Source organism: Eumetopias jubatus, unplaced genomic scaffold (assembly GCF_037043125.1).
Source record: "Eumetopias jubatus isolate StellerSeaLion01/CBP00866 unplaced genomic scaffold, mEumJub1_p1.0 scaffold_6, whole genome shotgun sequence".
NCBI classification, from domain to species: Eukaryota; Metazoa; Chordata; class Mammalia; order Carnivora; family Otariidae; genus Eumetopias; species Eumetopias jubatus.
In genome coordinates, this window is record NW_028274812.1 from 108,397,472 (window position 1) to 108,423,804 (window position 26,333).

At 45.7% G+C, this 26,333-nt stretch overlaps 1 protein-coding gene across 1 annotated transcript in view; it reads left to right on the forward strand.

Annotated features, from left to right (window-relative positions):
* The window catches only part of CCND3 (cyclin D3), an 89,792-nt gene that overhangs the window by 46,335 nt on the left and 17,124 nt on the right, over positions 1 to 26,333 (forward strand). The window lies entirely within an intron of this gene.

Sequence of the window (26,333 nt, forward strand, 5' to 3'; positions counted from 1 at the left end):
TATGATATTTCATATCAAAAATAAATAAATATTTCATTTTGGAGGGGGCTGCTAGTGTAAATGGTAATTTCAAATTCCATTTGTTCCACTTGCCTAGTATATAGGAAGGTGATTCACTTGGATATATTAATCTTGTATCCTGTAACCTTACTACAATTGCTTATTAATTCTAGGACTTTTTATTGTTGTTGATTCTTTTAAATTTTCCATATAGGCAGTCATGTCACCTGTGAACAAATATAGCTTTGTTTCTTCCTTCCCAATATGTATATCTTTTATTTCCTTTTCTTGTCTTATTACATCAGCTAGAACTTCCAGCACAATATTGAAAACAGTAGCTAGGAGGGACATCCTTATCTTGTTCCTCATCTTAGTAGGAAAACTGAGTTTCTCATCATTAAGTATGATATTAGCTATAGGTTTTAGGTAGATGTTCTTTATCAAGTTGAAGAAGTACCCCTCTATTCCTAGGAGCTGTGAGTTTGTATCATGAATGGGTGCTGGATTTTGTCAAAAGTTTTTTCTGCATCTGTTGATATCATCATGTGATTTTTCTTCTTTAGCCTATTGATATGATGGATTATATTAATTGATTTTTGAATGTTAAACCAGCCTTGCATACCTGGGATAATTCTCACCTGGTCATGATATATAATTTTTATACATTGTTGGATTCAATTTATTAATATTTTGTGGAGGATTTTTGCATCTATATTCATGAGAGATTTGATCTGTAGTTTTTTTCTTTTCTTGTAATGTTTTTGTCTGGTTTTGGTATTAGGGTAATGCTGGCCTCATAAGAATAGTTGGGATGTATTCCTTCTGCTTCTGTCTTCTGAAAGAGATTCTAGACAACTGGTATAATTTTTTCCTTAAATGTTTGGTAGAATTTGCCAGTGAACCCATCTGGGCCTGGTGCTTTCTGTTTTGGAAAGTTATTAGTTATTGATTCAATTTCTTTTATAGATAGAGGCCTATTCAGATTATCTATTAGTAATTTTTTTTTAAAGGATAGATTTCTAGAGATAGGATTCCTGGCCAAGGGTTGACCAGAGCCTTGGTGGTTCTCAGTCCTGGCTGGACATTAGAATCACTTGGGGGAGCTTTTTAAAAATCCCAATGCTGGGTGCCTGGGTGGCTCAGTCGGTTAAGCATCTGCCTTCAGTTCAGTTCATGATCCCAGGGTCCTGGGATCGAGCCTTTGTCAGTCTCCCTGCTCAGCTGGAAGTCTGCTTCTTCCCCTCTCTCTCAAACAAATAAATAAAATCTTTTTAAAAAATTTACTTTTCTAAAGGACTCTTTGGCTCCTGTATTGGAAGCAGTGTGATGGGGCATCTGGGTGGCTCAGTCATTAAGCGTCTGCCTTCGGCTCAGGTCATGATCCCAGGGTGGGCTCCCTGCTCATCAAGAAGCCTGCTTCTCCCTCTCATACTCACCCTGCTTGTGTTCCCTCTCTCACTGTCTCTCTGTCAAATAAATAAATAATCTTTAAAAAAAAAAAAAGGAAGCAGTGTGCGTAGAGACCAGAGTGAAAAGCAGGGAGGTCTAGATATAGGCTATTACATTTGCATGGGTAAGAAATACAGGCGGTTTGAATTTGGGAGGTCAAGGGGCAGATGCTGAAAGTGTTTGGGTTCATGATAGATATTCCAAGGCAAAGCCTACTGAAGTTGCTGATAGATGAGATGTGAGTCATGTGAGAAAAAAAGGAGTAATATATAACTCCAAGGTATTTGCCCTGAGCCAATGATGGTGGAGCTTGGGTAGGGGGAGGGTGGGGGGTGTTGGAAGTAGGTTTGGGAGTGAAAGAAGAGTTCAATTTAAGCACAGACCAATCAAAATTGATGTGTCCTTTAGAATGTGTGTAGGAAGTGTTCAAGCAATGAAGATCTCATATGCTTAGAATATGTATTGGGGTGGGGGCTAGGGTATGGAAAAATGGGAGATAAAACACACTGCAATAGGGGCGCCTAGCAGGTTCAGTGGAGCGTGCAACTCTTGATCTTGGGATTTTGAGTTTGAGCCCTATATTGGGTGTAGGGATTACTTAAAAATAAAATCTTAAAAAAAAAAAAAAAAACACTTCAGTAGATTATACAGGGCCGTGAATGCCAAACTAAGGAATTTGAAATTTATATGATAGGAATGGGAGGAAGTTTGGAAATTTTTGAAATATAATTAATATGATCAGAGCTTAACTTTACAATAACAGTTGTGTGTTTAATAACATGAAAAATACCCATGAGATAATTTTCACTTAAAGTTTAGATGTAGTGTGATTATAGCCAAGTTTTGTTTTTTTTTTTAATTTCACGTATGGATAAAAAAGGCTTCATGTATTAAAAAAGAGAGGCTGGAAGGAAGTTATCAAAATGTTCATAGAGATGGTTTAGGTGGTTGGTAATACTATGAATAAGATTGGATTCTTTTTATTTCTTTTCTTTCTGCTTGTCTGTATTTCTCAACTTTTCTTTAACTGAACATAACTACTTTTTTGATGAGAATAAGCTTAACCCAGCAACTTGAATGTGTGTAAGAGGGCGCCTAGGTGGCTCGGTCGGTTAAGCATCCGACTCTTGAGCTCAGCTCAGGTCTTGATCCCAGGGCCGTGAGTTCAAGCCCCACACAGTAAGTGAGTGAATGAATGAGTGAATGTGTGCAAGATAGGAGGGAGGAGTACATTAGATGCAGAGTGGAGGCAGGGAAATAGGTTGGGTTTACTGCAGCAATCCAGGGGAAATGGAAGGAGAAGTTGAACTGGGGCAGCGGCCATGGGAGGAGGAGGGGAGTGGAGGTATTTCCTGCATTCAAATTGGCTGTGTAAGGGAGCCTTATACAACAAGTGTGATAGTTAAGAGGAGGGGCTCTGGAGCCAGGCTGCTGGAGTTGGAATGTGAACTTGGCCACATACTTGGGCAAAGTAGTCCTTGTGCTTCCTAAAAATCTGTCAACAGGAATAATAATTATACCTACCCCATGAGGTTGTTCTAGGAAGGAACTGAGTGAATACATATTAACCACTTATAGCAATGCTCAGCTCCTAGGCGCTGGCTGTTGTAGCAATTATTCTTATGACTTACCTGGCCTCACTGGAATTGGTGCTGAAGGTGGTTGCAGAATGTGCAGTGAAGGGATGAAGGTTACTGTAACATTATCCCTAACAGATTAATTTTTATAAGAATATATTTATATATTTTTAAATACTTTATTCGTTCATTTGAGAGAGAGAGAGATTGAGTGAGCACAAGGAGGGGGAGAGTCAGAGGGAGAGGGAGAAGCAGGCTCCCCACTGAGCAGTACTCTGGGATCATGACCTGAGCCGAAGGCAGACGCCTAACCTCCTGGGCCACCCAGGCATCCCTATATTTATATATTTTAAAAAATCTTAGTAGTTAGAGTTTTTTGAAACTAAGTCGGGCTGTCTGAAATGGTGAGCTCCCAACACTGAGGAAGTTTTAACAAGTGCTGCATGGATCATTGTTGGGGGCTGGTACAGGGCTGTGATTCCAAACTAGTTTTCATCAGAGGATGTACTGCGTTTTTTGCGTAACTAAGTTCATTTCATTGAAAGTACTATCCTTGGGACGTCTGGGTGGCTCAGTTGGTTAAGCGTCTGCCTTCGGCACATGTCATGATCCCGGGGTCCTGGGATCGAGTGCCGCATCCGGCTCCCTGCTCAGCGGGGAGCCTGCTTCTCCCTCTGCCTGGCACTCCCCCTGCTTGTGCTCTCTCTCTCTGTCTCAAATAAATAAATAAAATATTTTAAAAAGACAAAAAGTACTATCTTTAGGTGTGCCTGGCTGGCTCAGTTGATAGAGCATGCTATCTCTTGATCTTGGGGTTGTAAGTTCGAGCCCCATGTTGGTTGTAGAGTTTCCAAAAATCATCGTCATAATAATGAAGATTAGACAAACCATAATAGACACTTAATCATAGGAAACAAACTGAGGGTTGCTGCGGGGGAGAAGGGTGAGGGGATGGGGTAACTGGGTGATGGACATTAAGGAGGGCACGTGATGTAATGAGCAATGGGTGTTATATAAGACTGATGAATCACTGACCTCTACCTCTGAAACTAATAATACGTTGTATGTAAGTTTAATTGAATTTAAACTAAAAAAAAATAAAAGGAAAAATAATAATAAAGATTAGATTTTAAAAAAAGTACTTGCCTTTATTCTGAGCCTTCTCTAAGGGTTTGGTGTTCAGGTATTCTTTGTTTTATGAAATATGGTATATATATAGATCAGAGGTTTTTTCCCTAATAGCCTCACTTGGCAATAGTCTTACTTTTTGGTGTCCAAAATTTTGGGGGAAATTTTATTTGTCTTTGAAATGTAAATTTCTAGGAACTAGAGTTGTGGGGAAAATGAATAATTTGGTGAGGCTGAAGTCAAGGTGCCTTTGAATCCCCTTCTGAGCCTGAGATTCTCTCATTTCAGGGCCACAGGTTGGACCCCCTCATCCCAGTGAGTCATTCTGCAAATGAGAGCTTTTAGGTGGGGGACTGGGGAAAGAGGTGAATGGTTCTGCACAGCTCTGCTGCTGCAACTATCATAGAGTTCTTCAGTACACCCTCTTGGCAGCCAGCCTGTGTGAGGGACAAGCTGCCCCGAGGCCTCGAGCAAACAGCAGCTTCACTCATCCTTGTATGCCAACTTGCAAGCGGATGCTGAGGGCTCCTGGTGGGGAGGCTCTGTGCTCTGTGCCACGGGGCCAGGAGATGTTCCTGAGGTCAGTCCACCAGGGTCTCTCTACCCCATGGAGCTTAGAGTCTGACATCCTTCATATACAAAGGTCAGTTTTGTTAGTACAACTTCCTAGTATATAAAATGAGGATAATAGTACCATCTAGCAGCCACGGAGCGGCATCTCTCCCTACTTCCCTCATGTCTAGCCAGAGCTGCCAAGAAGACTCCGACTCTGAGACATAGACCCTGAGATCAAAACAGAATGGATACAGCAGCGGTGTGCCGGGTTACCTTTGAAGAGAACGGCTTCCAAACCATGACACCTGGTTGTCACTGGACCCAAACCTAACATGTCTACAAAGAAAGGTCCATTAGCTCTGGATACTTTATTTATTTATTTATTTATTTATTTATTCATTCATTCATTTATTTATTTATAAAGATTTTATTTATTCATTTGAGAGAGAGTGGGGGGAGGGGCAGAGGGAGAAGGAGAAGCCAGCTCCCCGCTGAGCAGGGAGCCCAATGCGGGGCTCAATCCCAGAACCGGAGATCATGATCTGAGCCGAAGGCAGATGCTTAACTTACTGAGCCACCCAGGCGCCGCAGCTCTGGATACTTAAAAAAAAAAAAAAAAAAAAAAAGGCACGAGGTCACTGAGTAGAGAGGGGGCCGGACCTGGCCTAGTGATTTTCCATTTCGTGGAAAAAGTCACCTCTCCCAGCCCATGCCCCCAACACAGGAATCTTGTTGGCTGCCTCCCTTAATTCTGCTCCTCTACCCCGTGAACCCCCTTCTGCTTTGCCGCTGGCTGCCTTTGGGGAAGGATCTACAAGGAGAGAACGTGCCGGCCAGTGGCCCCAGGTGCCTCTGTCCTATCCACTCGGTGGCTGTGGCTTCCACTGTTGGTTTTCACTTGTCTGTGTGGGGTGCGCCTCTGTCTTGGGGCACTGGTTACCTTGAGGTTCCCCCAGCAGTGGAGGTCCCCCTGGACGTGTTGGCAGGTCCTGTTTTGGAGCCTGAGAAGCTGAGGAGGTAGGCCCAGGCCTCACTGAGGTCATGCCCCGCTTGTGGCCTTGGAGCTTGCCTTCCCAGGCAACACCCCGTACCTCCAATGGCCTTACCTTGCCTCCGCTGGAGCTCCTTCAGTTCAGCTCCCCGGGTTCTTGTGAGGATGAAGTCCGTCAGTGGTGGAGAAAGCGCATTCTAACATGTTCAAGCATTATACACATGCAGATGACGACCATCGTGATCAAATGGGACCATGTGTGTATAGGCCCTGAAAAGTGTAACCCTATTGCCCTGTGAATTACCCGAGTTCTGTTGGGAGTCAAGAGCCGTGGGAAATCAACAGTTACGCTCAAGAGAAATAGCAGATTGGCCACCCCCCTTGAGGGTTAAATTGATAATAGTGCCAGGGTTTACCCAGAGGAAGAACTAAGATGGGAACTGAGCAGGGCTGTGGTTCAACAGGTGGCTGCCTCTCTGTGACCCCGGCTCAGTTAGGCTGTTGTTGAGTGGTAACCGGGGCACTTGGGACCCCCCATAAGGAGCCCGCTGTAGACGGCCGGTGAGTTTCCAGTAAAGCTCAAGGGTAGTGCACACCATCACGTGGCTCACCATACCCTGAGCTCAGGCTGTTGTTTTTCCACTGGACTGAAGTGAGCCCCAGCACCCTCCAGCTGCGCGTTCCAGGGGAGAGGGCTAGTGCCTGCTTAACTGGTTCTTGCCCATGACGGACACCCCTGCCAAGGGGCCCACGTGGGCTGCATCCAGGTTGATGGTGCCCATCTGGAGTAGCTCAGGTGTTCTTTTTCAAGGTGCTGTGTTCTGGGCAACTTGGACTTGCGTTTATATTTAGGAATCACCAGGCAGGTGAGAGGTGGCATGGGAGTGGGGGGGTGACAGCCTCCGATTAGCTGTGCTGAGTACTAATCTAAGGATTTAACGTGTTATCTCATTTGATTCTCACCCCCCAAAACCCTGGGTGGTAGGTCCTGTTTACAGATGAGGAAACCGAGGAACAGAAGGCTTCATTAACTGGTTCAAGATCGTACAGCTATTAGAAAGTGACAGAACCTGGATTTAAACCAGGCAGGAGTGGAGTCCAACTGTGGAGTCGGAGCCTGCTTTATTATTGTCATTTTTCCGACGCACACCTAAGGCAGAGAGAGACTTGTCAGGGTCACATGGCTGGTATGTGGTAGACCTGGGAGTCAACTGCAAGTCGGTCCACCTCCGGGGTTCCAACTGGCAATCACCACTCAATTCTGCATCCGTGGTTGCCCTTAATATTCAACAGTAACGTGCAATACAGCATTATGTAGTACGACATTCTGTTATAGTACATTCCCCTATTATAGTATAATCTGTTACGAGGTTACAGTTTATTTGATGAATTCTCTGTTGTTGGACATTTAGGTTGTTTCCATTTTGTCCCTATTATAAATAAATGCCAAGTTTTTTTGTTTGTTTGTTTGTTTTTAAGAGAAAAATGGTAGGAATGTTGTTTGGTTATCAGTTTGTTTCTTTTCAAGGATTTAGAGCAGATGGGCTGAGCTCTCAGACGCTGGAAGAATTGGAGGCTTTGAGTTGACTGCTTGAATGGGGAATGAAATTCTGATTAGGAATGGTGCCAGTGTGGAGAGAAGGAAAGAACAGACCCCATGCTTCAGCCCAGGGATTTGGCGTTGCCTGCTGAGATAGAAAGTTGGGGATGCATTTCAGAAATATCTGTAATTCCCACTTTGGATATTTTAGTGTTCTCTAGCATTTTCCAGCCCAGTGTCTCATTGACATTGCCCAGATACATGTGGGTGGGGCTGGGCGGAGGGTGAGCCATTTTCTTCTCCAGATCAGCCATGTGCGGCCATCTGGAGTCACACCATCTGTCCATCCCATGTCCCTTGCTCCTTCGGCCCTTTCCAGCTCTGCTCCCGTTGAAGTTTCCCCTTTGGTTCCTGTGTCCCAGGTCGAAAATGGACGAGGAGGCCTGAGCACATCGTACACATCGATGACCATAATGGTCTCCATGCCCTGAGTCCTCAGCATGAGTCCAGGCCTCACCTCTTGTATCCTCACAGCTTTGTGGGAAGGGGGCCTTTACGAAATCGCCATCTTATGGAGGAGGAAAAGGAAGCTTCAAGAAGTTAAGGGCTTGCCAAGGCCATGTAGCCAGGGACTGGTGGAGCTGTGGTTCAGAGCCAGGGCTGTCTAAACTCTGTGGCCACATCATGTGAACTGCCACATCTACTTTGCAGCCTTCAATGATGCACTATAAAAAGAGGACCTCTAGTTCTCGGGGGGAATCTGCAGGAAATCAGCAGGAATATGTCCAATTACCTGCATGTGTGTTTACCAGATGGGCTCACTTAGAGGATGTTGGGACTGCAAAGGATCCTGGAAGTATCTCTTTCCTACCTTATTTTTATTTATTTATTTTTTTTAAAGATTTTATTTATTTATTTGACAGAGAGAGAGGGACTCACAGCGAGAGAGGGAACACATGCAGAGAGAGTGAGAGAGAGAAACAGGCCTCCCACTGAGCAGGGAGCCCGACGCGGGGCTCGATCCCAGCACCCTGGGATCATGACCCGAGCCAAAGGCAGACGCTTAACAACTGAGCCACCCAGGCACCCCTCCTACCTTATTTTTAAAGTATGTCAGACAAGGTCTAGAGAGATCAACGGACTTGCCTAAGGGCGGGCAAGATGGTGGCCCAAGCCCATTAGAACCAAGGCCTGATGCCCACCCTGTGGCTCTCTAGGGGCAAACAGCTCCTAGCTGTACTCTTTCTGGAGCATTGGGAGCAGAAGCATGTGCCAGTAGGACAGGTATAGAGAAATAGAAGTAGGTTGGTATGGCTGGGCATTGCTAGGGTTCGTGGAGTTAGGGAACCACAAGAATCCTCTGGTTTTCCACTCCCTATTCCAGCACACACCTAAATCCTAATTCCACTGTACAGAAAAATACAAGTGGGGGCAGTTGGCAGGAAGGCAGCATGGCGTAGTGATTAAGAGTCTGGGCTCCAGGGGCGTCTGGGTGGCTCAGTCAGTTAAGCATCTGCCTTCGGCTCAGGTCATAATCCTGGGGTCCTGGGACCAGCCCCGTGTCGGGCTCCCTGCTCAGTGGGGAGCCTGCTTCTCCCTCTCCCTCTGCCCCCCCACCCCCGCTTGTGCTCTCTCTCTCACGCTCTCTCTCTAATTAATTAATTAATTTAAAAAAAGAGTCTGAGCTCTGACATTAGACAGCCCAGGAGTCACATCCATCCCTGAGCCTCAGTTTCTTCATCCACAAAATGGGAGTTCCAACTCCTTATCACATGGGGCCATGGTAAGAAGGAAATGAGACAACACTTGTAAGGAGACTAGCGCAAGTTTGTGGAAAGAAGAGAAGAATCTTGGGGTTGTTTGAGTTGGTAGAAAAAGGAGAACACAAAACTGGTAACCAAATATGTGATTTCAACAAAAGGCCAAGTATTTCTTCATTTCATCTGATTCATTATTTCCCACAGGCATTGTCGGTGGGGTGCTCATTGCACACCCCCACATGGAGGCAAGCGGCTCGGTGGCCTCTCTTCTGGTGAAGAGTGGGGGTGGGCTCAAGATAATACAGGATGCTTTTTACTTCCGGTCTTAAAAGGGGTGGGAGATGGAGAAAGGAAGGTTGTTAATATAAACTTGAAATCCAGATTCTTTCTGAAGTACAATCTCCTCAGCTGTGTGACCTCAGATGAACCCCTCGCTGTCTCAATTGTCTCTTTACCACAAGGTCATTGAGATGGCCACATAATAGCCACTTTACATGTGATATCTTATTTAATCCTCAGACAAGCCTGCAAGATAGATATTACCATCCCATTCTAGATAAAGGAGAAGACTACAGTTCGGGGAAGTTAAGTAACTTGTCAAAGGCCACACAGCACACAGCCCAGCAAGATGTGGATCTGTGATGTAAGCCCAGGGCTGACCCCACAGCCCACGTGCTTCCCGGTCTACCCAGGGTAGATTCGGATTTTGTTGGGTCTAAAGCTTATGCAATTTTGGAAGCCCTCTTTAAGGAAAGCAATACAAAATCACAAATTAATATTACGGATACAAGAGTGGATATTTATTTAGATTTTGCAATGAAGTCACAACATATTTGAAAAACATGTCAGAGCCCAAATATCACAAACATCACAAAATCCAAAAAAATAACATAATATTTGTGATAACTGCTTGACACTCCTCTGTAACACCTTCGTCCTCCGTCTTCAGGTTACATCCTCTTTGGTTGCATTCCCCTATGACAATGATTTTGTAGTCTTTCCCATGGAGAAAATAAAAAAGATAACTCAGTGTTTCTCTAGCGTCATTGATTGAAAGGTTTAAAAAAATTATTGATAGTTTAAAAAAGTTTAATTCAGCTTCACAAGTCATTATCGGTAATGTCATATAAATATTAGGATAACTGTCAATTTTGGAAAAACCTCCATCAAAGTTTTTTCCATAAGATTTTAGGGCATTTCATGTTTTCTGGTGCCAGTGATTCATCTAAAATAATCTTCGAATTGGTGACACTTCTTATCCAATTTTGTGTCAGCTAAATGTTATCTTTGTTATCAGTATCTTGGGTTAAATCGGCAAAAAATTCTCCTCTTTTCTAGTACAGCCTCCCGTCTCCCACCCCTTAAGATGGAATGAGGATGGTTATATTACGGAAAGACTCATAATTAAAGTCCTTTCTCACAAGTCTATGACCTTTTCAAGGGAATTCATTACAAAATACCGGATGTGAAAACATTTGAAGCATTTGGATGATTTGGCCTGGAAAGAGGAAGGCTGGAGGCAGCAAATGAATAACCACCTTCAAGGATATGAACCTTAGTGGGCATTAGAGTCAGCAGGGTATATCTGAGCCTGATTCTAGGATCTGGGGAGGGGCTCCGGTAACTGCCTAGGTAAGAGGTTCTGCAAGTCACTTTGAGCAGGTTGCCCTAAAATGGATACAAAGAATAATAGGAAAGTGTGTGAGTGAGAACAGTTCAAACTGCCTCACTGTGGACTTAAAGTGTGGCCCATGGTCTGGCACCTGCTGTGAGAGCTGGTTCAAAGTGCATCATCGGGGTGGGGTGGGCCCCATGGGGGCACCTGCCTGGCTCACTTGGTAGAGCATGCGACCCTTGATCTCAAGAGTTCAAGCCCCACGTTGGGCCTGGAGATGAGGGAAGGAAGGGAGGGAGGGAAGAAGGGAGGGAAAGAAAGAAGAGAAATGCATAATCTCGGGCCCTACCCAGGACAGCTGACTGGGAATATGCATTCTCACAGAGCTGCAGGTGATTATCTGAGAAGCCCCGGACCAGAAACTTGAGCTCGAACTTCCGATGTGCCTGCCCAGGTTTGGCAGCTGTCTTCTTCCTCTCGGTGTCCTTAGCTTAGGAACTGGCCTCACTTCTAGCTTCTGGCAGTTGCCGATTGTGTGGATTCGTTACATCTCTGTTCCCCTCCCACCTGACAGCCGACTCCTACAGGGCTGAGTTGTATTCTTGTTTGATTTCTGGTCCTTCACGGTGCTGGGCACCCAGGAAGTACCCTTTATGGAATTCCCACTGCATGCCAAGAGCTTTGCCTCTCTTACCTCACTTGGCACTCACTTCAGGCCTGTAGGCTGAAACAAATATCCCTATTTTATGTATGTATGTATGTTATCCCCATGCCTAACGTGGGGCTCGAACCCATGACCCCAAGATCAGGAGCTGCATGCTCTACTGACTGAGCCAGCCACATGCCCCAGATATCCCCCATTTTATAGATGAAGAAACTGAGGCTCTGTCAACTTGCCTATCATAAGTGGCAAAAGCTGGGAACCAAACCTAGGGGTGTCCAATTCCAAAGCCTTCAATAAAGGGGATCAGTAAATGTTTCTTGAATCACTTATTTACTTGATTATCATTCAAGCATTCATTAATGTTCTTATTTATTCATTGAAGAGACTCGGGAAGATGAGCAAGTAGAATCTGTTTCTTCCTGGTGAACCCTTTCTAGAACTGGAGCTGTCTGGCATCAACCTTCCAGAGGCAGGGGGCTGGGCTGCAGAAGCCCCCAGCCCGTCCTTGGGAGTGGGGAGATGATACTCTTACCCCCACCCCATCCCTTTCATAATGTCCTTCATGACTCAGCAAAGACACCATGGGTCTGAAATCAGAGATGAGGCAAAAAAAAAAAAAAAAAAAACCAAAAAACACAACCCTCAAAAATGTTTTCTTTTCCTGGAGGAATTTCCCTGAAAGGGAAATGAGCAACATGAAATGTTGCTCATTCCTCTGCCAGGGAGTCCAGGAAGCCTTGGACTTGGGGTCAGCTGTGACCCTCCAGTCTGGTTTCTCTGGGTCTCGCCTCTCCTCCTGACTCCTCCCCAGGCCCCGGGGGACAGCACCAGGCCTTCTTCCTCAGTGGTCTCTGGCTATGGGACACCAGGAGCCCATCCAGCCCGACTCTCCTTAGCTTATGTTATATCGTTAACCCTGATCCTGGACCCAGATTGTCTGAGCTCAAATTCTGCCTCTACCTCTTACATTTGTGTGACTTTGGGCAAGTCATGTCATCTTTCCTCTTCAATGAAGTGCGAGTAACAGTATATTTGAGGGTTAAAATAATTAATCTATATAAAGCACTTAGAGCAATGCCTGGCACAGAGTAATCACTATATAACTGTTCTTGTTGTTCTTATTCATTATGGAGCAGTTATTAATACCTGGACAAGACCTGGGTGATCTCGTGCTGAACTTCTCTTTCCATTTGTTCTAGCCTCACCCCAGAATTTGCATGGATTCCCAGTTATTCATGCTTTAGAGAGTTTAAGGGGGCAACTGCAAATGAGTGAATAAATTAATAAATTAGAAAGCTCTGGGTTGCTCTCTGAAAATGAGATTATTTTAATGGACGATGAGACATGAGTCAATCGAGTTGATTTAGGAATAGCCACAATTCATCTAGGAGGAGAGTGGCCCTCTGAGAATTTCTAGTCGTGGCGTAGATGGACCTACTACCAAAGACAGTTTACTGATAGACTGTTAAATTCAGTATGAAGATCTCCAGACAACAGGGGAAGGAGAGTAATTCTTGGCTAGAAGCTGGCTTGTAGTTCTCAGTCCTGGATGCATTTCAGAATCATTGGGGAACAAACATACAGAACCTGGGCCCCATACCTAGAGATTCTGATGTCCAGGCCTGGGAGTGGAACAAGGGCCTCAGAATTCTTCTTCTTCTTTTTTTTTTTAAGATTTTATTTATTTATTTGAGAGAGAGAGAGCACAGAGGGGTGAAGAGCAGAGGGAGTCTGATGCGGCACTTGATCCCGGGACCCTGAGATCACGACCTGAGCTGAGGGCAGACGCTTTACCAACTGAGCCACCCAGGGGGCATCAAAATTCTTAAGAAGCTCACCAGGTAATGAAGGTAATGAGGAATGAAGTCCATCAGTAAGCAGAGACAACCTAATGATAACAGCACATTACTATAAACTAGTGGGTACATTTCTCTCCCCTTCATAACCATCCCTACAAGGCAGCCTATATTATCCCTGTTTTATAGGTAAGAACACTGAGGTTTGAGTAATTTGGCCAAGGTCACACAGCAGAGCCATTGTTTAATCTGGATCTGAGTCTGAAGGCCTGAATGCGTTGTGCTAGATTCCACATGGCAGGAGGTCAGCCTGGAAGAAACTTCCCAGAAATTGAAATTAAGATTGTTCCCTCTGATGTAAACTATAAAATCGATACATAATAGGTCAGAGCAAAGATATGCAAACTGATTTAAAGAGACACAAAAGCTTCCAGAGCCACAGAAGCCTCGACCTTAACCTGTGGCTTCTATTAACATATCTAAATAAAGAATGCATCGGTGGGGGTGGGAGGGTGCTTAGGCCAGTTGGTCTGACCCTCCGTGGGCTGAGGGACTAGGTCCTGGCCCTGGCAACTTTGTGATCTGTGATCTGGCTTCAGTTCTTTCCCTGGGCTTCCTTTTGTTCTCTCTGGACCTCTTGGACTGTTGTATCCTTCCGTGGCTCCTCTTTCTACACCTGTCCCTTAAAAAAAGGTGTTTTCTGAATTCCACTCTCATATTCTCCACTCTCCACTCTCTGAGGACTTCAGAGGTGCATACTCCAGATGTCCAGACTCTAGGCATCAAGGTTAAGGTTGGGGAGCTGGGAAGGACCGGAAGCTCACATCCGAGCTGGGTTGCTTGCTGGCTGTGGACCTTAGAAATTTCTTTACCTGTGAAATGGGGTATTAATGCCTACCATACATGATTGTTGTAAGGATGAAAACAGACAATAGGCATTCCAAGCACTCAGTAAGAACGCTATTAATAGTACCTATTTATTATGTCCAGCGGGCATAGGACTTCTCCGTGGGCACTTCAGAAGCAACAAGTGAAATAGAGAACCCTTTCTACTAAATCTGTTCTTTCACTTAGATTCCTAATCAGATTCCGTCCAATTCTGGCCAAAGCCAGAATCTGTAGAGTCAGCCTGGACTGTCCCTCCACTACCATCCACGTGGCCACTGAGTTCCAATGATTCGGTTTCCTGCATTTCTCCTATTTTCATAAGCCACCCTTGGAATTTCTGATGAGGTTATTGCAAGCACCTCTTTTTTTTTTTAAGTTTTATTTATTTATTTTTAAGCAATCTCTACATCCAACGTGGGGCTTGAACTCACAACCCTGAGATCAAGAGTCTCCTGCTCTTCGACTGAGCCAGCCAGGTGCCCCAAGGTTATTACAAGAACCTCTAAACTGCTTTCTCTACTTACTCCTCCCCAAACTCCAGACGCTTATGTACTCAGGTTCTGGTCCAGATGAAAACCCTTTAATAGCTCTCCAGTGCCTTTAGGGCACAGCTGAAATTCTGCTGTGGCCACAGGCCCTTCACAATCTGCCCTGCCTTCCTGTCTCGCCCCCCTTCCTGGCACCATCCTGTCTTGCACCCCCCGGTTGGCCATGCTGGACCACACCCCGAATATGCCAGGTTCTCCTGCCTCACTGCAGCATCACTAAGTTCCTGGGGCTTCCGTCCGTCTTTCCAACGTCTTTCCAACAAGACTGAGCCCCTTGAGCTCTCAACTCCTTTTGGGCATCTCTGGATACCTGGTATGTGACAGGCTTTCTCAGTAGGAGGCTCTCCTAATAAGGTTTAATATTTATGGATCTTTGGTGTGGGCCAAGCCCCATTCTAAACACTTCATATCTTCACAACTCTTCTGGGGTAGGCACACTTCATTCATCCATTCTGCTGTGCTTATTACATGGATGGCTAAGCCCTGGTCCAGGCACCAGGGATACAGCAGGATATGCAGCATGGCAAGTGCTAGAAATGAGGGGAAGGATTTTTATTTTATCTAGGAAGGTCAGGAAAAGCCTCTCTGAAAAGGTGAAAATGGAACAGAGGCCTGAGGGAAGAAGGAGAGGGAGCTATGTGGGTATCCAGGGGAAGAGTGGTCCAGGCAGATGGAATAGCCAGGGCAAAGGGGGTCGTTAGGTCCATTTGACAAGTGAGGAAGCCAAGAGTCTCGGTAGGTTGATCCAAAGTCACAGAATAAGTGAAGGAGCTGGGTTTCAAACCCACACTCTGTAACTCTTGACTCAACCATTCCTCTGCACTGTCTTTTGCGGGACACAGTGGGTTCCATGGCTGAGGGCAGGCTGGCTCTGTGTTCACCACGCAACCCTCTAGCTGGAGTTTGCTTCCCGTGTCAAGGAAAGCATGGGCTCATCAGCGGGCTTGGTATTCAGGTTCACTTGGTGGCTCTGTTTCGCTCTTGTGTGTATCCGTTTCTGTGGCCTTCATTGGAGACAATTAAACTGTATCTACTCTTCAGGCGGTCTCAAAAAGCACACTTATGCAAAGCTGAGGACCAGACCCTGAAATATGGTGACTTGGCCATATTTCAAATTCCCCCTCCCTGGTCAGTAGCTGGAGCGGCCTCTGTGGACAGCTGCTGTACCTCCCCCGCTACCTTCCTTCAGACTTCGACAGGAGGATCTGAGGCAAGTGTCTTTGCAGGGGTGGTATCATAGCTGGCCTTGAAGGACACGGAGATCGCCAAGAGAGGTGTGGATGAGGTATTTAGGTAGAAGGAAGTGTGTGAGTTGTGCAAAAGCATTAGTGCTGGACTGTTGAGTCCATCTGGAGTATAAGTACTCAGAGGGTGTGTTTGTTGAGGGAGAGGAGATAAGGCTGGAGGGAGAATGTAGGGTAGATCATGACAGCCTTCTTTTTTTTAATGGCAGACTTGGCATGCCCATTTCAGATAAGTGGTCTGGATTTTCTCTCGGTCATTGTAGGGATTTTAAGGTTTTAAGAAGCAAAGGAAGCATGTGTGCATTCCTGATGTTTTTGAAAGAATGCCTGGGCAGTGGTAGGGAGTGGGGTTGGAGGGGTGCATGGGGGGAGAAAGACCAGTGGGGAGAAGGAGGATTGCACCAGTCCAAATGTTAGGTCGGAGCAAGAGGCACTGAAAAAGAATGATGTCAGCATCTTTAGCTTGGGTGACTCAGTGGATCACAGTTAACTGACACATAATACAAAGGAGGAGGGACAGGTTTTGAGCCCTTTGAGTTTGAAGCAGCTGTGTGACATCTAGGTGGGGGTGTAGGCTGGGAGTTTGGGCTGGAGGTTAGAACTGGAGAAACATGAGGCTGAGGCTGAAGGAAGCGGTGGGGGGGTCTCTGATGTGTGTGTGAGAAGAGAAAACAAGGGCCTTAGCCTAAGCCCTGGAAGATGTTTACAGTTCTCGAGGCTGATGGAGGAAGAGGAGCCAGGGAAGGAGCTGCGGAGGAGTGTTTTGGTGAAGGCATCTCTGGGACCATTTGACATAGCCCAGCAGCTGATGGGAAGTGATAGAGGCCACGTCCCGGGGGAACACGCAGCTGACCTATTCTTGGTTGTCTGTCCAGAGCCACTCAGAGATCAGGAGTACTTCTGCTCAGGCTGGGTTTGTTTGCATGGTCTTGTGTGGACACATGTGCAGCCTCCCACTGATGAGGGAAATCTCCTGAAAGTGGGGATCCTGACTTCTCCCCCATTATTCTCCAAGAAGCTCAGCCTAGGGTTTTGTACACTGTGGGGCTCAGAACACTAATGAGGGGGCTGAATGGCCAGCCAGGATGGATGGCTGTGGTGAACTTGGTCCACTTCTTCTCCTTAAGTTCCTTTTTAAGAGAACATCTTGTTTTATGGAATAGGCGTAATCTGCTCTATGAATCTTGAGTTGCTTCAGGCCTGCTCGACCCATTGGCCTATCCATCTGCCCATCCATCCATCCATCCATCCATCCATCCAAAAGTCTTTTAGCAAAAAGACTTTTGCTAAAAATAGAACACTTTGGGGACGCCTGGGTGGCTCAGTCAGTTAGGCATCTGCCTTCAGCCTGGGTCAGATCCCAGGGTCCTGGGATCGAGTTGTGCGTTGGGCTCCCTGCTCAACGGGGAGTCAGCTTCTCCCTCTCCCTCTGCCTCTCCCCCTGCTTGTGCACTCTCTCTCTCTCTGGCAAATAAATAAATTAAATAAATAAATAAAAGTCGAACACTTTGCACATGGAGTTGTCCATCCATCCATTCTGTAAAGACTTTTGCTAAACGTTGAACACTTTGCACATGGAGTTGTCCATCCATCCATTCTGTAAAGACTTTTGCTAAACGTTGAACACTTTGCATATGGAGTTGGAGCCCTCCCAGCACTGGTCATGCATTGTCTTACATTACAACAAGCCTCTGAGGTAGGCATGACTGCCCTGTTTTGCAGATGAAAAAGCAGATCATTTCCCCCAGGTCACACAACGCGTGAGGGGTGGATTCAGGCCTAACTCAGAAGTCCCTATGCTCTCAATTACTGATGGTAAGGCTTCCCTAGGAAGGAAGTGATCCTACAATTTATTCTCTAGGGGCGCCTGGGTGGCTTAGTGGTTGGGCATCTGCCGTCGGCTCAGGTCATGATCCCGGAGTCCTGGGATCGAGCACTGTGTCAGGCTCCCTGCTCAGCGGGAAGCCTGCTTCTCCTTCTCCCTCTGCCTGCAGCTCCCCCTGCTAGTGTGCTCGAGCTCTCTCTCTGTCAAATGAATAAATAAAATTAAAAAAAAAAAAAGAATTTATTCTCCAAACTGGAACACTTGAAAAAAAGTTTTATCGAGGCCAGTTCAAGCCCCATGTTGGGCACAGAGCCTACTTAAAAATAAATTAACAAAAATTAAAAAAATAAAAAAGTCATATTGAGATCTAATTTTCATATCATAGAATTCACCTATATCAAGTGTACAATTCTCTGGTTTCTTTGGTATATTTACAGAGTTGTGCAGTCATCACCATCATCTCATTTTAGAACATTTTCATCACCCCAGAAAGAAACTCAGTACCCATTAGAGGTCACTCCCCGTTACCATCACCACCCCAGCCCCGGGCAACCACTAATCTATTTTCTGTCTCTATAGATTTGCCTATTCTGAACACTTCGTATAATTGGAAGCATATGAACTGTGGTCTTTTTGGTTGGCTTCTTTCACTTACCATCAGGCTGCAGGGTTTATTCCTGCCGCAGTAATACATCAGGACCAACTTTCTTGGCGTGAATGACTGAGTGATAGTCCATTGTATGGATATGGATATACCGCATCATCTTCATTAGGTTTGTTTACATGTGGGCGCGTGCTTCCACTGAATAATAATAATGCTCTGACATCTGTATACAAGTTTTTGTGTGAACGGATGTTTTTTTTATTTTTCTTGCATGTATGCTCAGGGGTGGAATTGTGAAGTTATACGGTAACTCTGTGTTTAACAGTTTGAGGAACTGCCAAACCATTTTCCAAAGTGGCTGCAACATTTTGCATTCCCACCAGCGGTTAAGAGGGCTCCAGCTTTTCCACATTCTCACCAACACTTGTTATTCCAAACTGGGACACTGTTGATGGCAAAAGGGTCCACCATTAATAATCACGCCAGGACAATCAGTAGTAATTGGAACATCTGAAGTCTACCTACTTACCAAAAAAAAAAGTGAGAAGATTCAATTCCTGATTTCAGGGAACTTTTCTGGCCACGCGATGAGTCAAAGCCCAAAAACCCCCATACTTGAGTCAATTAAAGAATCAAGCAAAGGTAAATTATTAAGAAGGAAAGCAAAGCACATTTTATTTCCCTCAGGAGATTGTGTTCTCTTTAATAAGAAAACAAGAACTGTCTTATATTTGTATTGTTTAGGGCCCCAGGAGTATCTTGGATTGTCATAGGGTCTCAGTAAGGATCTGTGGAATAAATAAATGAATGAGAATGAATGATACAAACTCTCCTAGAGGGAATGGAAAAAAAGAAAAATAGAAATGAGTCACCTGGCCCGGATTTGTGAGTTTGGAGGAAGTGTGGATCTTTTCTAAAAATGCATTTTTTTGGTCAGTGTGGTAACAACACTAATGACAATTTTATTTTAATTAATTAATTTTTACTAATGAGAATTTTTTTTTAAAGATTTTATTTATTTATTTGACAGACAGAGATACAGCGAGAGAGGGAACACAAGCAGGGGGAGTGGGAGAGGGAGAAGCAGGCTTCCCGCCGAGCAGGGAGCCCGATGCGGGGCTCGATCCCAGGACCCCGGGATCACGACCCAAGCCGAAGGCAGACGCTTAACGACTGAGCCACCCAGGCGCCCCACTAATGACAATTTTAAAAGGAAAAAGTAAATAACCTACAATTAGAGGAATCTTAAACTAGATTTTGCGAGGGTAAATGGCTGACGGAAGGTGGGAGAAAGACCTTCCGAGCAGGGAGTCTTGGAACCAAAGTGCACAGCTTTATGCAGAGCACCTCCTACCGCAGACTAACCAAATTTGGGAATGAAAGGATGTGGGACCTACGCAACCCCCCCCCCCCCGAGTTTCCAGTGTTTTATTCACAGGAAACAATGAGAATAATTTAAAAGGACCCTTAGCTGGCTGTGTGCCCTCAGGCAACTCAGCTCCCCTCTCTGACCACCATTGATCCTTCCGGCTCTAAATTTCCCTGATTATTCAGTCCTATAGCCCTGGAAACTTCATGGGATTGGTGGCCCAGGAGCTAGGCCTTGAAGGAAGAGCGGGATTTGGAGAAAGGGGCAAGATGCCAGTGGTGGGTGATAAGGACTTGAGGTGGACTGGAGTGCTCTGGCTGAGATAAAATTGGATAGGGTGGTTGGGGCCTCTTGAAGGAGAACTTTAAAAGCCAGGCTGGTTCACTTTTAAATTTGACCCGATAAGCAGGTCCTTGGACTGGAGATGAAAGGAGTGTCTATGAGAGATTAATCTGATGGCTCTGGGCCATTGATCTGGATCTATCTGGGAGCAGTGTGAAGACCGAGAGGCTCTCTGGGAGGCTTTTGCAATAGTACTAGAAGCCCAGCCCTTCAAAAGAGGGTTTGAAACTTCTGCCAGTCTTACTGTATACATGGCTTCTTTAGAGTTTAATTTTCCTTCACCATAAGTGATTTAAACCATTATTTTTATATTACAACAATTATGGCTCTATTCTACACCAGAATCCTAAATGTATATATAAATTTCTAAGGCAGAATGTTAGACTTCAAATAAATTTCAGATTTGCAGGGGGTTAATTTTGGATTATGCTACTAGATTCCACAGATGCATTCTCTCTTCTCTGCAGTAAAGGGTTTACTTTGGTGGCAGGTTTTGAGAAATTTGCTAAAAGTCCACTGGAAGGACAAGAAGGGTGGGATCTTAGTTTCAGGGGTGGTCTCATTTTGGCTCAGGTAATGGATTAGATGTCGGGAAACAAAAAAAAAGTCCAAAATGGCACCAGAGTTTAAAATCTGAGGACTCAGAAGAAAGATGGTGCTATTCATAAAAATGGACCAGTTGGGTGATTGGGTGGCTCAGTTGGTTAAGCGTCTGCCTTCCGCTCAGGTCATGATCTCGGGGTCCTGGGATCGAGTCCTGCATCAGGCTCCCCGCTCAGTGGGGAGTCTGCTTCTCCTTCTTCCTCTACTTCTCTCTCTCTCTGTCAAATAAATAAATAAAGTCTTTTTTTTAAAGATTTAATTTATTTATTTGACAGAGAGACACAGCGAGAGAGGGAACACAAGCAGGGGGAGTGGGAGAGGGAGAAGCAGGCTTCCTGTCAAGCAAGGAGCCCAATGTGGTACTTGATCCCAGGACCCCGGGACTATGACCTGAGCCGAAGGCAGACGCTTAACGACTGAGCCACCCAGGCGCCCCTAAATAAATAAAATCTTAAAAAAAAAAAAAAGTACCAGTTGAGGGGCGCCTGGGTGGCTCAGTCGGTTGAGCCTCCAGCTCAAGGTTTCAGATGGGGTCCTGATCTCAGGGTCTTGGGATGGAGCCCGAACCCGCCTGGGGCTCTGTGCTTGGCAGGGAATCTGCTTGAAGAGTTTCTCCCTTTGCCCCTCCCCCCACTCAGTCACCTGCATGAGCTTTCTCTCTCTCTCTCTCCTTAAAATAAGAAAATAAATAAATTTTAAAAAAATGTACCAGTTGGGAAGGTGATGGTTTACCATGAGAACGTTGGGAACAGATGACCTTGCTGGTCCCAGAAAAGGAATGGGCAGACTGGACATGGAGAAGGAACTGGTACTTCTGGGTCTTTCTCAGCCTTTGCCCTTGAAGTTCTTCCACTGGCCTGGATATTTGGCATTTTGCCTGCTTTACTATTTATGTATTCCTATGAGATAGGATGTTTACTATAGGGTTTTTGTAGATGTCCTATATCAGACTAAAGAAGTTCTCATCCATCCCTGCTTTACCAAGAGTTCTTTTCTTGCTGTGAACGGGTGTTGAATTTTATCAAATGCTTTTTTGGGTATTTGTTGATGTGATCATATGGGTTTCTTGACCCTTTAATCTTTTAGTGTGATAAATTATATAGATTTAAAAAAATAGACTGTCCAAGTATTTTTGGCATAAAGTCAACATAATCATAACATAGTATCCTTTTATATATTGCTGGAATCGGTTTGCTAATATCTTGTGTTGGATTTTGCATTCATGAGTGTAATTTTCTTTTCTCATACTGTTCTTGTTTGGATTTGGAATCAAAGTGACACTAAAAAGAAGTTGAGAAAGGAACCCTCTTTTTATATTTTCTGAAAGACTTTAAGTAATATTGAAATTGCTTCTTTCTTGAATTTTCCGTAGAACTCTTTGCCTTGTTGCTATTGAAGTTCATGCCATGATGTGGGTGATAGTAGAGAAGGGAATTTTTATTTGAGGAATTAAATTAAACAATAAGGAAAATCTGTTAGTTAAGGATTGGTTATTTCAGCAGTTCAACATCATCAGGGAGACGAATTTATTCTCATCTTGCAGCTGTGTCATTGTCAGGTGTCAGCTTCTTCTCTTACTGCAGGATAGCTGCAGTTGCTCCAGGCATCACAACACAGTGGTGAAGAGGGTGGGTTTTGCAGCTAAGGAGGGTTCCAAATCCCAAAGCTATATGACACTGGGTAATTGCTTATCCTTTCTGGAAAATGGGATAGTAGTATTTTACCTCAAAAGTTTGTTATTATATGGATTAAATGAATCAGGGTTTGGTTTTGTTTTTTAACTCTTAGACTAGTGCTTTGCACATGGTAAGCATACAATAAATATTAGCATATCTTACTCCATTCTCACACAGGGCAGAAATGAATTTTTTTTCTCTTGTACTCCATTTATTGAAGCCCCTCAGCAGACTTACTTCACATTTATTGGCTAGAATTTGGCAGGTGCCCATTTCTAAACCAGGTATGGGATTATCATGATTTGGTTTGGAGTAATTTAGATTCAACCTCTGAGATGAGTGTCTAGCCTCCCCTGAAATACGACGACCTGACACCTCATCAAACCCGGATTGTTTGCCAGAAAGAATTTGGAATGGTGATGATGGGGACTTTTGAGTCACACAAGGAGGGGCAAAGTAGGAGTCCCCATCCCTGTGGGTTCTCCACAGGATTCCTTGGAATTACCCCTTAGATTTGCCTATAGCCCTTCAGTTTACTTAGTGCTTTTTTTTTTTTAAGTTTATTTATTTAAGTAATCTCTACATTCGATGTGGGGCTCAAACCCACGACCCCGAGATCGAGTCACACGCTCTTCTGACTAAGCCAGCCAAGTGCCCCTCCTTACTGCTTTTTAACTGGTGCGTGATCTCTGCTGGTCTCAGAATCCCCCTCTAAGCAGTGTGTGTTGTTGTTATCCCTCTTTTGTAGCCAGGAAACAGGTTTCTGGGGTTGAGGTGTGCTTGCCTGCTTCCGTGTGTGTCGTCAGGGCAGAACCAGGGTCTGGGACTCAAGTGCACGTCTTCAGATTCCAAGTTCTGACCTTTCATTCCTCTTCTGTGAATTCCCAACTGTCTGGCATGGACATGCTATTAAGATTATTTATTTATTTATTTTTGAGAGAGACAGAGAACACGAACATGAGTGGGGGGAGGGTCAGAGGGAGAAGCAGACTCCCCGCTGAGCAGGGAGCCCCACTTGGGACTCGATCCTGGGACTGGATCCCGGAACTCCGGGATCATGACCCAAGCTGAAGGCAGACGCCCAGCTGACTGCACTGCCCTGACCCCTGATGGGGCTGGAATCACAGCCCTGCCAGTGTGGCACATGCAGCTGGGCTCCATCCCGCTGCTGCCCATGGAGCCCAGCTGCAGAGTGCGCCATCCCTACTTCCAAGTGTCAGCACTGTGACTTTGCTTGTTGATGGCTTGTTCTGTCCATCTGAGTCCACTGTGTCCTCCCATAGGAAGCAAGTGGTAGCTGATTAATTCCAGGCCCTTCCCTCCAACCCCAGCAGCCCTCAGCCTCTGGCTGTTCGGAATTGGTGGACATGTATCCCGGCTCCCTCGCCACTCCCCTCTGGGTGCAGTGACTTCCAGGCAAGCGCTTTTCCTCATCTCCAGCAGAAATGCGCTACATTTGCCCACAGTGGTAACTTACCCGGTCATGCACTTTTTACTGCTTTCCTCCCCTTTCCCGGCTCATTTCCCTACTCCCTTGTGGGTGCTTCCTGGGACCATCTCTCAGGTAAATTACTTCCCTGGAATCCTTGTCTCAGAGTCTGCTTCTTCGGAGCCCAGACCAAGGCAGCCGTATGCTGGCTGGCTGTGTTGACAATACCTAACTTCTCTGTGTTTTTGGGTTTGCATCCATCGTATGAAGATCGTTAACAGCACCTATATCTCATAGAGCAAATATGGTAAAGCTCTCAGTGCCTGGCTAAGAGAAAGTGCTTAGCAAGTATTATTATTATTACTATTACTGTTATTATTCCTACCTAAAATTCTGTGGTGTGCCAAGGTAGGTGGTTACCCCACAGTTGAGACACACTACTCCTTGCCTCTCCCTCCTGATACCCCACTTACTCTCTGAGCTCCTACAGCCCCGCCTCTTCCACCACAGGCTGTCTCCTGCAAATCAGGTGTCCAGGACCCCCAGCCCCCACCACTCCCAATGCAGTCCACCCTTCCCATCACATAAAGCACCCCGCCTGCCTCTGGTGTGTGTTAACAAATACCCAGGTAAAAGTCTTCTGTCTGAATGACATCTCAGGATTTCTCCATGATGCAGGATCATCATGGTTATCCACTTTACACTGGAAACTCTTAAAGTGGAGGCTTCTCATTTCTGATTCATGTCCAGAATATTCTAGGACATCTTGGGACGCCTGGGTGGCTCCATCGGTTAAGTGTCTGCCTTCAGCTCAGGTCATGATCTCAGGGTCCTGGGATGGAGCCCTCAGTGGGGCTCCCTGCTCAGTGGGGAGCTTGCTTCTCCCTCTCCCTCTGCTCCATCCCCGATTCGTGTGTGTGTGTGTGTGTGTGTGTGTGTGTGTGTGTGTGTGCATGCAAGCACTCTCTCTCTCTCAAATAAATAAATAAAATCTTAAGAAAAGAAAAAGACTATTCTAGGACATCTTAAAGCCTTCCTGAGGCCTGGGGCAGGGAAGACAGTTGATAAATGTTGATTGTTGATTACAGCTACTGAGCACTTACTATGAGCCTGGCGCTGTTGTCGATACTTTTTTCCGTATTAATTTTTGCAACCACCCTATGAGGTAAGTGTTATTATTCTCTCCAGTCTGCAAATGAGAAGCCTAGCACAGAGAAGTTAAGTAACCTGCCCAAGATCACGCAGCTGGCAAATGGCAGAGCCAGGCATCCACCTAACCCTAGAGCTCACTTACTTAGTCATGATGCTAGACCCATGCCAGGACTGTCTGGTGCCTAGAATGAAGCATGCTGGCTTCTTTGCTTCCCAGCTAAGAGCCCAAGGACAGGTCTCTGTTCACCAGGTATTCTGCTGTAGCAGGTTACTCATCCCCCTGGAGGCCCACATGCTCATCTCACCCCTAGCTATTGAATAGGAATCTCAGAAAGAGTAATAGGACTGGAACTGCGTGTATTCAGAATCCAGACAGCCAGAGGGAGGGAGAAAAAGCAAATATGCTACATATGTAGCCTGTGTTCTAATTTTATGATAAGGAGAGCCTAAACAGGTTCAGGCTAGCACCTGAGGTTTCTTTTCACAAGCAATTTATGTGCTAGAGGGGCACCTGGGTGGCTCAGTCGTTAAGCGTCTGCCTTGGGCTCAGGTCACGATCCCGGGGTCCTGGGATCAAGCCCCACATCGGGCTCCCTGCTCCGCGGGAAGCCTGCTTCTCCCTCCGCCACTCCCCCTGCTTGTGGTCCCTCTCTCGCCATGTCTCTGTCAAATAAATAAATAAAATCTTAAAAAAAATATGTGTGTGCTAGAGATTGCAAATTGCTCCCCGCCCTTCCGATCCAATCCCTACAGCCTCGTGTATGCCTGGAAAATGAAAGGAATGTGCAGCCACACTCATTACCACAGTGCAGCAAAAGACTGGAGCTAAGCAGCACCTCCCAGCTTTGGGTGGGTCGTGTGCTGTCCCCGTGCCCAGCCCCACCCCTCCCCAGCAGCTCCCTTACCACCACCAAGTTGCCGTTTATCTTGTGGCTCAGGCTGGCCTTTTTCTTACATCTAGTTTGTTTCATTCATTCATTCATTCAAAAAAGTTCTTTTGGACACCTACTATGACCAGGCACCATTCTGCTTTGGTGGGGTGCAGATATAGGATGTCAGCGACACACATAGTGTCTGTTCCAGAAATAGCCCAGGGGGTGAGAGAGTAGTGGGAAATGGGGTGGGAGCAGATTGCGCAGGGTCTAGTATGCATTGTGACTACTTTGGCAGTCACCCGGACCGGACTGAAGAGCCGCTAGAGCACTGCTATGTTGAGCCAAGACCGGAGGGGGCAAGGGTGGATCAGAGATACCCACTGGGAGGCTATCCCAACTGTGAGCCAGGCGATGCAACTATGCCAGCGCGGTGGCAGTGGAACTGGGGGAAAGGGGAGGACTGGAGGTGTGTTTGGGCCATAGAATCAACCAGAGATGGGTAATGGGGTGGATGTGGGAGACCAATAAGGACAAGGAAGAATTGAATTTGGACCAGGGAGGTAGCCAAGGCAGAGGAGAGAAGAGGGTGGGTTCTGGAGATATTTCGAAAGTAGAGCGTCTCTGCTCAGCTGAGGGATGGATGTGGGATTTGAAAGAGAGGACTCAGGAATGACACCACGTGTTTTGGCCTCGTGTTGGAAGG